Below are 18,471 nucleotides of genomic sequence, written 5' to 3'. Positions count from 1 at the left end.
ATTGAAGAATGAAACAAAAATCAACAATGAAAATTATAAAGATAGAATGATGATTACAAAGATAAGTAAGTGGTAGACTAGTGGATGTAGCTTATTTTCTCAATTTCACATTTTCTTACATAAAAATTTCAGTGAATAACTTCAATGAAAAAAAAATTTGCTACCTTGATTCGTTGACCACCATCTGAAGATAAGAAAAAATGAACAGAGTGTTTTTGACAATCCATTAATAAAAATGTAAGCCATTAATTTCTTATTCATATTACTGATGATGAAACAGGGCTATCATAGATCTACTTAAAAGTTAACGCCCGGTTCAAAGGAGCAGTGTTATTCAGCAACTTCTTCAAAATTGAAGGAAGTCAAGTGAACTTTGCGTTCAACTTCAAAAATCTTTTGTTGAAACTTATTCTATAATACAGCAAGCATTCGGTGATGAGGCCGCATCTCGTACTACAACATACAAGTGGTGGAAGCAGTTTAAAGACGGTAGAGAGTTGCTGGATGACAATGAATGAAGTGGTGGCCATCAACAACTGTTCACGATGAAAACTTTGCAGAAGTGCATGCACAACTGGTCAAACTGTCCGAACTAATCACACCGTGAATTCTAAATTCTATTTGGAAGTAATGAAATGTCTGATGCATCACATTCGTCAAATCCGGCTTGAGTACTGAGATTTGGGCAGCTGGACTTTTTTGCATGACAATGCCTCGGCACACATGGCAACAGTTTTATAACACGTTATTATGCAGCAAATCAAATTACCGTCTTATCCCACCCGACTTGGCTCCAGCAGACTATTTTTTGTTCCCCAAACTCGAGTTGAGGATGAAAGACCTCTTTTTCGATGACATTCCGCCCATCCAAAGGGCTTGTGCAGAGCAGCTGAAGGTGATCCCACAAGTTGATTTCTCCAGAGCAATTGACAGGCTCTACTGGCGCTGCAACAAGTGCATAACTAGAGAAGGGTTCTACCTAGAGGACTGATGCGAGTAAATTCGTTTACCTTTAAATCTGTATTTTTATTTTATTTAGTTTGGGAACTTTTCAGATATACTGTGTGTTTGTGTGTATGTATATATATATATATATATATATATATATATATATATAAACAATCTGATTAAAACGGATTGTGGTTGGATTTGAACTATGTGTTCAGTTCTCTGGTTTGTTATTTCCCTAAATCTATCATTTAGAACAAAAACATGTACACAGGTATCAATAATATACTTGACACTCAAGACATAGAATAAATTAAGAGGGTTTTTTTTTCAAGGTCCGATCGGTCACGAAATAAAAACCCGTGCAAAAATCAGATGAACCTTTGCACAGCGTCATGGCCTTCAATCATGCCACGTCACTTCGTTTAGTTCTGAACACGCAGCTAGCACGTAAACACGTCTACAATAGCATCTCCCGCCAAGTGTGAAGTGCGTGCGGTAATTTGATTTCTTCAGGCTGAGGAGTGCAATGCAGCTGAAATTCATAGACGAATAAGTAATGTGTACGGTGAAACTTCAATGAGTGACAGCAAAGTGCGACAATGGTGCAGGAACTTTAAAGCAGGACGTACACATGTTCACGATGCAGGTGGTCAGGGAAGGAAGCGAGTGTCAATCAATGATCTCGTTGAGCGAGTGGATGAGGCAATTCGAGAAAATCATCGGTTCACAATTTCTGTATTGTGATTCGTTTCCTGAAATTTCAAGATCAGCTCTCTACACCATTGTGAGCGAGACTTCAGTACCACAAAGTATGCGAGATGGGTTCACAAGATGCTGTCCGACCATCACAAAACAATGAGAATGGACGCCTCCCCAACATTTCTCCAGCGCTATCACAATGAAGGAGAAGATTGTTTGAACAAAACTGTCACAGGACGAAACACGGGTCCATTTTGAAACTGAAGAAACAAAAGAACAATCCAAACAGTGGATGCATTCTCATTCTCCCAGTAAACCAAAGAAGTTCAAGCGAACCTTCTCCAACAGAAAGTGTATGGCTACTGTGTTCTGGGTCCGGAATGGAGTTCTCTTGGTGGAATTCATGGAACGTGGCACGACCATCACTGCAGCCTCATACTGCGTGACTCTTCAACGTCTACAAAGGGCAATTCAGAATAAACGGAGAGGGATGTTGTAATCAAGCATTGTCTTTCTCCATGACAATGCTCGGCCGCGCACTTCAGCTGTAACAAAGAAGCTCCTGCAGCATTTTCGTTGGGAAGTGTTTGATCACCCTCCATACAGCCCAGGACTTGGCTCCATCCGATTTTCATCTCTTTGCTTACATGAAACGCTGGCTAAAAGGACAACATTTTGGCACTGACATCGAGCTGCAGACCAGCGTAGAAACATGGCTGAAAACAGGTGCCTCCGTTCTATGACAAGGGTATTGGAAAGTTGGTACCACACTACGACAAATGTCTAAATTGGAGTGGCGACAATGTAGAGAAATAGCGTAACTATGTAAGTACTTGTTACAAATACAAAATTTTTTATTTTGACTGTGGTTTTAATTTCGTGACCGATCGGACCTTGAAAAAAAATAACCCCTGTAAAATAAAACAAAAAAAAAAATAGATAAAAATAACATACATAATCACAGAAAATAACTCTCAAATTTGAATAATCTGGATGCAACATAGCTTTCAGAAAAACAAACAAATCATTACACAATCATGAAACTATCACAATGATCCACGAATACATAAACAGAAATATTCCAATTGTACATTCTGAACTGATAAAACAGGATGTAGTGTTAAAGATGTAATGAACACCTAAAAGTCATCCACCACACCATAAGAGTCAATATTCGTCAACTATCTTACAGTACAAATAAAATATCAACAAACACTGAAATGTAAAAAATCTGAACATAATGAAACATTTCTGAAATATAATAATACAAAAACAAGTAAAAACATAACAACCAATGAAGGTATTAATTCAAATCTAGCACACCTTTCGTCTACATTCTTAATACACAAAATCTTAATTTAAAAAAAAAAAATATCAGTTGATTCCAGGGTGAGAACAGTAGTCAGGGAAGATGCTCACAAAGAAGACTTAACATATTTTGGCAATAACTATTAAAAATGTTTTATTTTATTTGTTCTATTATTTATTTTACAAAATCTGATTTGCTTAGTCTTTAGAGTTAATATAAAATAATTATCACTGCCACCCATGAAGGGCAAATACTAACAAATATATAAATACTGCAACAAGAGCAGACCTGGGTAACGATTCCTTCCCATTAAGAAGAAAGTATGAGAAAATAATAAATGCAAGGAATCCAGAAGGGAACTAAAAGGCATTCTCAGGCTACCGGGTCCGTTTAACAATTTGTTCTTTGTAATACTGTCACTGGCATACCACACCTTCAACAGCTGTTTGATGAAAAGAGTTACTGGACCAGAGTAGGAATTTATGTGAAAATGTAAAATCATGAACGATAATTCTCACACTTCAGCCATTAAAGACTGATGCAGTTCTGTAGGTCAGGGTATGTATATGAATATATATATATATACTGTTCGGATGAGTGGGACATTTGAGTATTAGGCAAGTAGTTCAGAAAAGACATGTTCAATGCAACTGTGAGATGGCAGTGTGTAATAAAGAATGAAGTGTACGTTCATAAAGTGTAGCGTTTATTGTAAACAGCCAAGGTATGTGTAGAGAATGGAATTAAGTGATTTTGTTGTTAATGCAATATTGGGTGTTAATAATTGCAAACATTATGTCTAATCAACTGGACTGTATTCTGGTTTTTATGATTTAACTACTTTTAAACAAATCCTATCCATATTTGAAATGCTATTTTTTTACACAATTTATTCATTGTTATTATTGTCGTTTATTATGATTATTAATACTGTTGTTGTTTTTTATTATTATTTATTTATCTTATTTTCCATGTTCTTTGAGTAATAAATCATATTTATAAACATTTTTAGTTATTAGTCTCTCAATATCCTGGTCGAGCCACGAACACGCAACAATAATAATTTAGTAAGATAAAAATGAAAATTAAAGTTCTAGAGTAATAAAAAAGGCATTTGTTGACAATATGATGATTGTTGGCAGTTAGTAGGGGCAAATAAAAAGCAATAATTTAAGAAACAATAAACTCATCTAAAATATAAAATCAATAAATGATTGACAATAAGGTGCCTTTAATGATAACGGCTACAAATTCGATATTCACTATATTTTTCAAATGTTACAGCAAATAGATAAATCACATTCTTCAATTTAAGTGACTTTTTCAGATGCCTGGTAGAGAAAAGTTAAGTTTAAAGTACTAGCAGGTCATAAAAAGGGTTAAATGTGTAATACACATCATGTAGTCTTCAATGTGTCATCCTTCTGCTCTTACATGTTTGTGGCAGCACTTTTACCACATATTTTTTTCAGAATTTTTATCCTGATTTATAAATTCCACTATGTTTACCATCGAAAACTTTAGATGCTTCCAGGTCATTTGAATTTCAAGAATACCACGTCTATAATTCTATAGAACAAAGTGCAAATCCACTTTCTTCCATAGAACAAGGCATCAAATCACACAAACTCTTGTGAGAATTAAATTGTTTACCATCCTATTTTTGTAAAATTTTATGTTAAAGAAAGTCCAAACATTAATGTGTCAGCAGTGAAAAATTAGAAAATCTTGAATAGAATGCTTCACGGATGGCAGCAGTATCCTTATTATTTTTCTACCAACATTGAAGCATAAAAACTCAATCTTGTTTTCTATACTTATGACACTAATCACAATAAATAAAAATAAACTTAACTCAATAGTAATAATTTCAGCTGATTACTACAAACCGCAAAGAAAATTTCTCATGTTACAATGTTACAGAATGTAAAATTATAATCTTACCATTTTTAATTTTTAGTCTTTGACTATTATTACATTAAACATAGCTTCTAGTTAATAAGATTTGGAAAATTTGTATTAGGTCTCATTCATGTACATTAAAGTGAAAAATGGATAATTGGAAAGGCAGAAAGAACAAAGAATAGAGGCTTTTTATATAGTGTTGCATAAGAATTTGTAAATTAAATAAGTTGACAGAGAACAGAAAAAAGTAATTTTATGATGGGCTGGTAGAGAGAAGTTTGCAGCAAAAATCATCAATAAGGATAATTTTTGGATGAATTTATTAAGGTATCTGGGATAAATGAATCGAGTATGCAAAGATAAAAACTAAAATAGATAAGTTAAGTTTCAAGAGGAAACTTAATATGTATATTAAGACCGGCACAAAAAAAATCTTTTAATGAATATATTGCAATAATTAAGATTTTCACGTGAAAATCAAGACTGTATATTAATGAAGAATTCAGCTGAAAGGACTTCAGCTATTAAGCTGAATGAATAAATACTTATTTAGACTATATATTATTCATGTATGATTATATACAAGTATATAAATGCAATATAGCTTCAGTAAATCATACGTTTTGATACTAATACAGAAATTAATGAATAACCTTAAGAAATGGATGTTACTGATTTCTTACAAATTTTACCGTTATGAAAACCTTTAGGGAATGAAAATAGAATAACCAAAAGAAATCTTAGTATCTGTCTATTAGTAAAAATCAAGTCATTAATTCTATGCATAACTCAAACATTACAACAATGCAAGTTATATTAATAAATAGAAAAGTTTTAAAAGCATATATAATAGCATATTTAATAAAATAAGTAAATGCATATCACAAATAAAATATACAGTTTAAAATAAGTAAACAATTTAAAACAAAGTTTTATAAAATATATACTGAATTAAAATTGCTTACCCATTTTATATTGTGGCAAGTTTTATTTATTTTTACTGTAATGGGAATATTCTCATGGAAAATTACACAAATTGTTAAACAATGGTTTTTTCAATTTTGTTTTAATAAAAAACACAATTTTAGTATTTTCTAATGGCTTTGACTGTACCATTATTCTGGTGCAGATGGAAGAAACATTCACTGTTCTGTCTGTCATGACATCATTTATTGTCTTTATCTCCCTTTCAAGAGTCTAAGTTAATTATGGACTCCAGCTAAGCGCACACAAAATTACATAATCAGTAAACTACTCCTTTAGCAGCAATGTAATTCATGGATGCATTGATAGCATAATCGTTTTTACTACTCCTTTACATTCTACCTAAATGTATGACAACCAATTCTCAAAATCACTTCCTTTTTTTTTAGATAACTAATTTATCACAATATTTGTGCAAGAGAATATGGAAAGGATATTTTTTAATATATGAAAATCCCCATATCTGAATATCTGAACTCAGGACCTCCCAGATGAAAAACTACCATACTACCACGTAGGTCAGGCATTAATATTAAGTCTCTTTCTCCTTTTAAAGAAAACTTTTCACTTTTTTCTCAAACTACTTATCTTCTTATTTTACAAATCATTCTTTCACCTTTTAAACAAATATCTTCAGAATATTTCCCTCTAGTTTATCCTTTCTTTCTTTTTCCTGTTTAGCCACCAGGAATTACCTTTCAGCTAATACTTCAGAGGTTGAACAAGGATGATATGTATGAATGTAAATGCAAGTGCAGTCTTGTATAGTCTCAGTTCGACCATTCCTGATGTGCGGTTAATTGATACCCAACCATCAAAGAACACCGGTACCCACGATCTAGTATTCAAATCTGTGTAAAAATAAGACTTTACTAGGATTTGAACGCTGGAACTCTCGACTTCTAAATCAACTGTTTTGGGAAGACGTGTTCACCACTAGACCAACCCAGTGGGTTTCTAGTTTATCCTAACTGTACTTCATTTTCCTTCAGTAGATTCTTCCTTTCTTTATGAACCCATCCTGAATTTATCCTAATACTAATGATGGTAAGTTTCTTCTGCCATTTTTCTTTATATCAAACTCTGGCATATTTTAATGAAATATAATCTAAAATTGCTGAAGGAGTGTAAACAAACGGGATGAATAATCAACTTTTATAATGAACAACCCTATATAGAAGCTACACACAAAAACACATCAGATTGTAAAAAATTTTTGCCTAAAAATGGAAAATATGTTAATACACAGAGATTGCAGCAACACAAAACTCTTCATGGATTGTTAAATTCATAATTTTCTAAAAATTATAAGATTTATTGTTTGTGGCTTTAGAATCAAGCCTTTAATTTTAAAGGCTTAAAAACATAAATATCAACTATTGCACTGAGTATGATTACTCTTATGTAAGCAGAATTTGGCGCATTGTAATAAGCAATTATAAAAAATTAATAATGGTGATACTTCATACCCTGATATTTATATCAAAATTTAAAAAAACAGATGAAGACTCGACACAGATGTGTTTTGTTTTAAAGAGTTCGTTTCCTGGTAGTACACCAATGTGAATGCATGTGATATGCCCATTAGTGGCATCCTCCTTACAGAGGCAAGAACAAACCTGAGATGCCTTTTGCCAGGATTCTGAAGACAACCTCCTCAATTTTATGAAATAATTGCTACTTTTGATTATACAAACTACTTTCACAGCTGGATACCTACTTATTAGTCATTATGGTATTATGAATCATGAGGTCAATTCATCTGAAGTGTCCCAAAAAACAAAAGCTGGTTGCTTGACCAATTTAAAAAAACTGACTTACCCACTTGTTTCCTACACATTTCAGGACTTTTAAACTATTATTTTTATTTTTATTTTTTATTTCACCAGTTTACCTGTGGTGGCCATTTTTGTTATGGTGTGCACACCTATTTTTGTGATTGTAGGGTTTAAAGAAAAAAAATCACTAAAAAATTATTAGTCCTGGAAGGATGAAACAAAAAGTAATTTATTCATTTTGAAAAAGGTAAAAGATTGGTCCAGTGGTTTATTTACCTACCTCTCTTCTTTCTATGGTAAAATTACCAATAAATTTGAACAAGAAAAACTGTGAAAATTCACTTTTGGTAATTTTTTTTCTAGAGGTAGGGATGGCAAACAGTTTGAATTATTTTTTTATATGTTTGTGTATGCTAGTAATTTTACCATAAATAATATTAATGGTGATACACTTCCCCTGAATTTTTATGAATTTTTGAAAACTATTTTTTGTTTTTTTTTAAATTCAAATTTTGGCTTCAAATAACTCTGATGGGACTGGTGATAAAATCTCAAATTTGCACAACTTATAGTATTTTTGTACATGTTTACGGCAAATAAAAATGTTTCTTGTGTATTGTACTAATAAAAAAATTATAACGTCTCAAAAATCATTAAAAACCTGTTAAAAACGGATACCATTTTGAATCGCTAAATAAGAACTCCAAGGGGGGTTGTTTCTTGTCTTCTTTGCACTTATCATTTTTTATATTTAGCCCCATGTTGTAAAAGATGGCGTTTTCAATATTTTTAAAACATTTTTTTTAAATTATTAATGATAGGTCGTATTTTAATGATAACTTAACCAATACCAGTAATCTAAAAATTTTGATTCAAAAATGCTTGTAAAACCTACCCAAACTGAGATTTCAATGAGTAGCCTACATCTTTTTACAAGAATTCATTTTTATTTTTATATTGGTTGTAAACACTATCAAAGAAAAAATAAATTGTAGCAAAATTTTAATTATTCTTCAATGAAATAGCCTGTTTTTGTAGCAATGAAAGTTTATTATTTAGTGTGGTTATTAAATGGCTGTCATATCTCTTCTGATAATTCTCTGTAAATTGTATGAGAACGACCCGTCACTGTAGTTAGTTCTCATGATGTCAACCTTCTCAGGGCTTTGCAGATGAATATCCACCCTCTGTCTTGTTGAGAATTTTGAAATGATGTACACAGTCCAGTTGAGTGGAAAAAATGAACCTGCAGATTGATATAGAGACTATCACATTTTCCATAGTATTAGTTAGGAGTACAATGGTTAATATAATACCTTATGAGAGCACCATCAGCTATAAACGACTGACTCAGATTCCATACTGACTATTAATGGTTTACTTTTCTTACTCTTTCACTCTAGTATCCTAACCTTAATCTTAATTCGGTACTTACGTATTAACACCACTGCAGCTACAGATTTATTTAAAATTTAGTATTTATTTTATTGTCTCTTTATTAATTTTAAGAAATGGTTATTTATATTTATTTATTTTATAACCAAACTTAACTTACGCAATTATTTATTATTTAAATAACAATAATTACTGAATTTATTAAATACTCAAAAAATTACAATGTTGATTAGTCAAGGTTAGCGAGCAAAGCGAGCGTAGGTTTAGTTTGGTTAAATTAAATAAAAATAACCATTTATTAAAATTCATAAAGAGACTGTTTTGAATCTATGCTAAACTCTATATCGGCCCATTTTCCACCAAAATCCGATTGACTAATTTGTTTTTAAAAAAAGCTGTAGCTGCGGTGGCGTTAATACGTAAGTACCCTTAATTCTAATTCTTTTCTTATGTCTCCACAGAACAGATCAGCATCTGTGCAGGTCATCATAACTCAAAAAATGATTGCTAATTGACTAGAAGATTTATAACACAACACAGACTTTGACCTTGCTTGAGTCATCCAATATCCAAAACTCCTTTCTGACATTCAGATCTTGTGTTTTCCTGACCCTAAGCATATCAAGTATGATAAAATAATGTTGAAATATTTAAGTTGATAAATTGCTAAAAATTACTGTGACATGTTCTGTCAATAATAATTCTGTCAGCAATATAACACTGATACTGAATGGTAAATTACAACTGGGATTGAGGCTTGTAAAATAATATAGCACAGTGCTTGAGTTAATCAGTTGCCCTTTATGACTTTTTATTATCATTTATTAACTGTCCTAACTTTTAATTTATAATAATATATCTCCATAAGTTAATTAACAAAATAATATGTAAGAATAAATAAAATATTATAGTTTAAGATCCGGCAGCTGATTTCTGCAGGTATCTGTTTTTTTTAATGAAACTTGATTTAAATGAATGATTGATTAATGATAATTTAATACACTACTGCCGGGTTGCCATGCAAAAATTAGCTGTAATTACCTTTAATTAAAAACATTGTAATTAATTTATTTGAATGAATTGCAACTACATTTTTTAAGTGAATTAAATGTCATTTGAAAGAAATGATGCGAAGAATGTAAAAAAATGGTTGCCAGCTCTCAGTCAGCTCCAACCTCAATATTGCCAGGTGTAAACAGGTATGTTATTGTTAATTATTTACGCTCAACGTGTTTTCAAAAAAATTTGAAGTTTAGTTGTTCCATACACGATAGTCGCGCTATGTTCTTGTTTATAACATGAAACAATATGTGCATTCCTTCTCTTTCGTTCACATTCATCCAAAGAAATTAGTTCAAATAATGGCAACCACTACTTGCAGCCATTTTTTAAAGGCAACCACGTGTTATTGTTTAAAAAATTAAATCAGAAAAAATTAAACTTCAATTTAGTAAATAATTTTTTTGACAAACACAATGAATGTAGATAATTAACAATAACATACCTGTTTACACCTGGCAACTTGTGAGGTTGCAGCTGACAAGAGCTGGCAACCATTTTTTTTACATTCTTCACATCATTTTCTTTCAAATGACATTTAATTCACTTAAAAAAAATATAGTTGCAATTCATTAAAATAGGTTAATTACAATATATTTAATTAAAGGTAATTGTGGCTAATTTTTGCTAGAGAATCCAGCAGTATGTATTAATTATCATTAATCATTCATTTAAATCTAGTTCATTAAAAAACACGATACCTGCAGAAAAAAGCTGCTGGATATTGTACTATTACTACTTAGTATGAACATATGAGCATTGAAGGAAGTACTCCAAGTTTCTGTAGCATATAACGACTGCTTCCTCATAATAAACCTCAAATTTAATTTTTTTAAATTCACTCAAAAATCATTAGCAGATATTTTGCTATTACATGTGTGGCATGTAATCGACCAACTAAATATGATAATTGTTATTATAAATTCTAAGTTAGGTCAATCAATAATCATAGAATCAAAATGATTTAACTCAAACACTGTAATGCTGAATTATTATAAAAAACATGCTTCAATAACAGTTGTAATTTAGCATTCAATATTTAAATTATATTGATACAGAACATACCACAACTGATGACTCAACCAGTAGGTATTCAGCTGTGAAAATAGTTTGTGTAATGTATAATCAAAACTAGCAACAATTGCATAAGTTTATAAAAGAACCAAGCGCTACCAAAACTTTTGATTAATGAAATCTTAAAAATTGCAAATAATTAAAAACATTATCCTCCTTTTTTTCTAGCTTAAGATTAAATTGTAGTTCTGTACATTTGTACATCATGTATATGTTTATAAATTTTAAAAAATTCATATACTTCCATACCATCACTTATAAATACAAAAAGTAATTTCTAATTAATTCCTTAATTAAGCCTGTAAAATTATGTAATTCTTGTTCCAAATTGAGCCTTACAAAATATTTGCAAAATATTAGTCTGGAGCAACTGACATGAGAAGTGATAATTTAAAAAGTTCTGATTATTGAGTGTATTCAAACATTTTTAAGTTTTTTAAAATTGGATATTATAACTGGACGAGCATGTTGGAAAAAATTTACAATAAGCTTTTCAGTTGGTCTGGATACACTAAATACATTCAAACACATCATCCTCTGAAATAATACCTTCCAGTGATTCCAGAGGCTAATCAGAAAAAGAAAAGGTTACACTAAATAACTTTCGTCACCGGTTCACTTCATATAAAGTGATTACTGTAGGGACAAACATAGTAATTGACCAAACTCGTAACACATGGCTGGACAAAAAATGCAAATATAATAGATAATGAAAATTTCATTTTTCAACTACGGCTAAAAAAACAAAGTTAACAAAATCAAAATACAACACATGGCTTTTACGAAAACAATTTTTCGAACGATTCAAAATTTAAGTGAATTTATAACCCATCCATTCGACTGAATGCAAACATGCAATTTAACTACAAAACAAAATTAAAGCCTATCATGTAAATTACATTTAATACTTCAGATTATATTTAAGATTTTTACCTGCACTGGACAAAAATCCAGGTATCATCCAACAAATTGTAGTCTTATTGAAAATTAGTTCTTGTAATATAAGTTGCAATAAGATACCCGTTACATACCATGAATGAACGGAAACAAAATTCTTTCTACCAACCCGTGGACTCGAAATAGTCCCTCGTGAGAAAGAAACTATTAATGCACCATAGCTAATGTGATTTGATAATTTACACGCTTGTAAAGAAATATTCGCCAGTAAGTCGTATTCCAAACTTAATTTTGTTTTTATTTGGAACAACACACAGTTTTTAAATGATTGTATACTTAGGCTACAATTAATATATAATATAATTATTAAGATAATTAAAAAAACACCTATTAGATATTAATTTATTATATTTTCTAAAACTGGAAATGTTATCAGCTTATCTTCTTAAGCGTGCGGGAATTTTGTCTTTTGCTCAATTTTTTCCTGAATTTCCCCAAAAAATACTACGTAAAGTTTTTTTTTTTTGTATTATATATATATAATTTTTAGGTATAGGCATTTTGAATTCGATTATACATTGTTTTGGTTAACCTGACTATTAAAAACACTTTATTCAAGTTTAAGTCGCAAAGGAATGTACGATTCGTCAGTTGTAATTAAACACAATATTCTTAAATTTAAGTAATGCATCTAGCATCCGTCCAAGAACCCTGTATCTCATTTTAAGGTACAATAAAATGTGCTGTAATAAAATTAAGTTATATAAAGATAAAATTGTGTATTGCAATGATGTAACTTATATATTATAATTACTAGGAAAGCATCACAATGCTACGCATGGTGATTGTTTAACAGAGTGGATATTGTTCTCTAAGAACAGTTTGAAGACCATCCTCTACTTTGGAAATCAGAAACCATCACTTCCAGTTGCTAATGCAGAACAAATGAAGGAGGTGTATGTAGGGTTAACATATGTCTGCATTTTGAAGTAAAAATTTCAGTCTATACATTTTCCTTAATTCTCTGATTTATCCACATTTTCTAAGTTCAAATCTATTGTCTTCCTAATTTGGTCTACAGCATTGGTAACAGCCCTCAATGAGAAATGTAGTGGTTGGGTATCTTGGCATGACAATTGCTCTCGTAGTCCTGCATCATGATGGCTTCTTTTCCTTCCTTCCGTATTTATACTTCCGATTCTTTCTGCCAAGCTTTGCTATGCTAGTCTATTGTGAGCATATATAAATGGTTAAATCTATGTGCAACGTGATACTATTTCTCATTATACGATATGCTTTCTTCATATTAACCAGCCAAGAAGGTCAATACATTCTAAATAGAAAGCATTATATAAATCCAGGGTAAAATTAATTATTCAACTATTGTAGTGTTTCATGATCATGTTACTTAGCCTAAAATTTTATTTGGATTACAATTATAATTTTCAGTTTTGATATTTATTTCAGATAATCTGGAAAATGAGTAAAGGAATTGTTAATTTTTAGTGACAAATATAAGGAAAGATTCCCATGCTTTTTCAAGAATGCCATCAAGGGAGGTTGAATGCACCATATCTAGTTCAGGAACATATGTTTCAGTTGCACAGTATGAAATATCAGACTTAGAACACAGATCATATGGACACAGAGAAACATTTAAAGTGCGTTAGGGGAGCAAGTTCATTACAAGAAGTTACAAACTATTTTATAAAGCTAAATATAAAATTAGAACCGAGTGTTACTGCTACTGAAGGTGCCCTGCATTCCACTTAGTTATACATCACAATAGTTGTACTTCCATGGACTTTGTACCAGGATTGTTGAAAAAAAGTTTCCTGGTTCTAAAATTGCAGCCAAAGTGTCATATTGCAAAACAGAAGCTGTCGTACATTCTGTTTCAGCTCCACATTCCATAGAAACTACAATAAAATCTCTAGCAGACATACCCTTTATATGTGTTTAAACTGATGCTGGTAACTATGGAAGTGTAAAAGTGCTCTAGTCATGATTTACTATTTTGATTACAAAAATGATGGTTTGCAGATTAAAGTGGTCAGTGTGGAAAGTAAACAGAATGAAATTGCAGAAACTATTTCTACATATGTCAGTGAAACACTAACCACTCTGCGGCTTTAAAGTAAATGTATTGCCTTTAATAACTACAATACAATGTTTGGGGGTCTTGCAAGAGGTAATGGAAATTTCTAACTTAAAGAAGTCTAACAATTAGTCGCTGGTTAGAGTAGGGTGTCCTGCAGTCATTTTTAATAATTGGTTTCTCAAAGAGTTATTTCACTTTATGGACAAAGAATAACAGCAACTATTGAATCACAGCAAAACACAATGGTTATTCTCATACCCTCCAGTTCAAAGACTACTTAAAATGTATCCTGCTCTGAAGTCTTTCTTTTTATCACAAAACAAACCTCCAAAGTAATTAATTTTTTAATGACCCCTTAAGTAAAATCTACCAATCAATTAGTTTGTTTCATTTAAATATCAGCAGGCTTGAAAAAAGACAGTTCTATTTACATTGATAGACAAAAAAAGGATATTTTTAATGTTTCTCTAAGTGTGATATTTCTTGAATTGCGTTTTTGCATACATTATAGATATTTAAATACAATTTTTCTATTACCCTTAGTTTTAAATAAATTACGCTTCAAAAAAAATTAAGGTAAAATATAGGTAAAATCTGTAAAATTTATAATTTTGCATGGCCATACCTGTGTTAGAATGATTTCGCTGATGCTTTTCTTTTATAAATAGCCTCAGGCACATCCCAAATCAATGTCCAACAGTAACTGGCTAGCATGTTAGTATTCCATTTCCCTATATTTTGGCTTTCCATCACTGGATTGTCTTGGTGGAAATGTCACCGTGTGCATCACTTACATCTCTGAGGTTGTCGGGGGAAAAAACAAGATGTGAGTGGAGGAAATGTATTTTCAAAGACTTATTACATCCCATAGCTCTGTATGAAGTAAGAAGTTGATTAACAATGTCATGGTAATTGTCATATTTTTGTTTGCTGAAAAAAATTCTGTAAACATCTTTAAATGAAGTCCAAGCTGCACTTTCTACATTATTTAACATTGAGTTAAAATACATCATCTTTGACCAACTCTCTTTTTTGAGGACCACAAATATTCCTTCTTTAAATTTTTCCTTCACTTACATTCAGAAATTTCTGCCTGATGTACAAAAATTTGGAACGATACTTCTTCATTGCTTTTACAAAATTTTTCATTAGTCCTAGCTTGATATAGAGAGTGGGTAAAAATATTTTTTTGGTTTCAACTAAGGGCTCATGAATAATATTTTTTTCCGCTTGGAATTAAGTTGTCTCGTTTCTTTTACTTTTTGGTAACATAATGTTTATCCCTAACTCGGCTGTCCCATTCGCAAAGAAAACACATGTACTTAGTACAGCTTAACTGCATACCTAACAAAATAGCTATACTTTCAAATCACCACAGATGTTCCAGTTATGTTTTTTATAATTTATTTTTTCAAGAAGTCTTTCATCACATCGTATGTCACTTTCAAATTAATACCATAAGCGATTGGTATCAAAGGATATTTATTACTGTTGTACAGTAGAACCACTTTTAAACTATACTTCGACAAATTTATGAAAAGGAGCCAGTCCTCAGGTTTATGAACTTGTCCTTAGTCCAACATAAGCTCATCAATATTTATGCAATAAACCAAATTATTTTCATCAATAAAGTACTGAGAAAGTTCTTTTTGTCAGCTTCAAAAGCCCAAAATTTTTGTATTATTTTAAGTAAATTCCAATCTTGCAGTCTTGATCCTAACAGTTCAGCTTGTTTTTTTGATAAATTTAAATCCCAAACCAAGTCATTTAATTCACCTTATGATATAAGGTGTGGCTTATTTGAAGATAATCCAAAATCAAAATCATTGTTGTCTTCTTCAGTACTGCCTGATTCTTCATTGCTGCTTTCAAAACATACATTCACATTGACAGGTTCAGGAACTTGAATAATTTCACTGTGAGATACAGGCCTGATTGCAGATTGCAATGAAGGATATTTTACAGTATGTTTAGAACTTTTAGAAATAACAGACACATTTAAACAAAAGTAATAATTGGCTGCATAATCCTTTGGTTCACGCCAAACCATAGGTTTACCAAATGGCAAAATCTTCTGTGAACCTTTCAGCCATCCTCTTAACTAAACAGAACAATTAATGCATACTATATGAGGAGCCCATGTCTTATCCTGATCATCAATTTTACACTGAAAGTACAGATGATATGTTTTTTTAATTAAAGGTGTAATGTTTTTCTATTTGATTTTATGGTAAACTCACAACATACATAACAAAAGGCATCCACATCATTTACACAATTTTGAGGCATTATGACACTGCACTGTTAACAAACTTAAGACAGCAATAAGACTGAATAATATTAATTCATTCCTAAATCCAGTGCTTAATAAAAACAACACAACTGTGTTTTCAGTTACATGTTTTGACTTGCACAAACATAATTAATCTTGTCCATGAAGGCTCAATCTTCAGTATTAGATATGTCATAATATGTGACTATGATATGATTTACTTCTTTGTCTAGTATTGTTTATTTGTAACTTACAAATTATGTTAACAAAGTTAAACAATAAAAAATGAGATAACAAAATACAATTAAAAGCTTTAAAATGCTAAGTATACGTTGAAACATACAAAAAAATTCTTTAATTAAAAATTAAAATTTTTCCAAAAATGGTGGTGAGAGATATTCTGAGTTCATATTCATTTTCAGCATCAAAAAAACAGATTAAAATCATGTATTGCTATGTAAGAGAAATTATGTTTATCAGTGGTATTGATGTGATGAAAATACTGTCGTCATCTTTGCATAACCTCCTTTAAGAAAAAAAACCAAAATTTCATCCCATAAAGAGTGAAGGATATTTTAAAGGAAATGGAAAATGATGGTTAAATATCCAAAATTTAAAAGTTTGAATCCAATGAGGAAACAATCACTATATCAGGGTTGTTAGACTATTTAAACATGTGGATGCAATCATTTTACAAAATTTCCTGTTTTAAATGGTTAAGTGTTCAAGAATTTTCTTCAGGCAGTGTAGAGAAATGCATAGCTTTTTTGATGGAGGGTGGTATAAAATTGATATGTTTTGTTCAGTTTTCTAATTTGTAAAATTTGTTGCTTCATATGATGGAAAAGCAGTGTCAAGTCAAAAAAATGGTATGACAATATTCAATTTTGTAAAAGTGAAGAACAGTATACAGAGATTGTGAAGATTGCCTTAGTTCCTATTTGTTATACCAGCTCACAATGTAAATGTTGAAAGACTCTTTTCTCTTAAAAAATTGCAATGAACCAAGGAAAGAAACATGCTAAATATACAATCTGTGAAAAGACTTGCTCTTGTTAAATTCAATTTTAGACATTTCATATGTAAAGATATTTGTATTCAGGCTATTTGTATTCAAAGAAAGAATTATTAAAAAGTATCAGATCAACTGAAAAATATAAATGAATTCAACATGATACTGTATGAGTACTCTCGCTTAAAATCACATTTAATGCAATTTAGTACATTTCTTATAATGTTTTAAGAGCAAACTTTAAAGTTACAGGTAAAACTTAACATTCTTGTGGCAAAAATTATGTTTATAATGAGCTAGTCGGCTGAAAGTGAGTCAGTATTTTGGCATTTCAGAATATGGTAACCCTAGACATATGACAATATGAAATTTTTACTGATTATGTTAACTATGAAAAGTATTCTTGCCACATATGTAGAGACCAAAAGATGATAGCCATTTTATTAGTACTCTAGCAAACTACTTCAATTGGACTGTCACTAGAGAGCCCTCTCCTGTTTGTAATATGCAGGCTGAGCAACTAATATGACCACTGACACTTCTCAAAATGAAATAAAATAGTACCTTTTCCAGTTACCAAACTTTAATAGTAAACATATAACCTTCCTTTTTTCCTGTTTAGCCTCCAGGTATTACCATCAGGTATTACTTCAGAGTTTGAATGAGGATGATATGTATGAGTATAAATGAAGTGTAGTCTTGTACAGTCTCAGGTCCATTTCTGAGATGTGTGGTTAATTAAAACCCAACCACCAAAGAACACCAGTATCCACGATCTAGTATTCAAATCTGTATAAAAGTAACTGCCTTTACTAGGATTTGACTTCTAAATCAGCTGATTTGCGAAGACGCATTTGCCACTAGACCAACCCAGTGGGTTGTCACTTTCACTCCTAATTATAAATAGCTCAATGAATGGCTGATTGTTTTCAATCATTGTCCAAAATGGAATACTCATTTTGCTCTTTTCACTCGTTTGTTACTAAACACTTTTATGATCTCTTTTATCGCACATTGTACCAAACTTGAACTTGA

At 31.1% G+C, this 18,471-nt stretch overlaps 1 protein-coding gene across 1 annotated transcript in view; it reads right to left on the bottom strand.

Annotated features, from left to right (window-relative positions):
* The window catches only part of AGO3 (Argonaute 3), a 140,164-nt gene extending 127,980 nt beyond the window's left edge, over positions 1 to 12,184 (bottom strand). Inside the window, exon 1 of the mRNA XM_075362583.1 lies at positions 12,088 to 12,184. The gene's annotated coding sequence lies outside the window, so the exon portion shown is untranslated. The remainder of the gene's footprint in view (positions 1 to 12,087) is intronic.
* Between the last annotated feature and the right edge of the window lie 6,287 nt (positions 12,185 to 18,471).

This window comes from Lycorma delicatula, chromosome 1, assembly GCF_047948215.1.
Source record: "Lycorma delicatula isolate Av1 chromosome 1, ASM4794821v1, whole genome shotgun sequence".
Classification (NCBI taxonomy): domain Eukaryota; kingdom Metazoa; phylum Arthropoda; class Insecta; order Hemiptera; family Fulgoridae; genus Lycorma; species Lycorma delicatula.
Note: the sequence above shows the minus strand (reverse complement) of the source record. Positions and strands in the feature narration are given on the sequence as shown.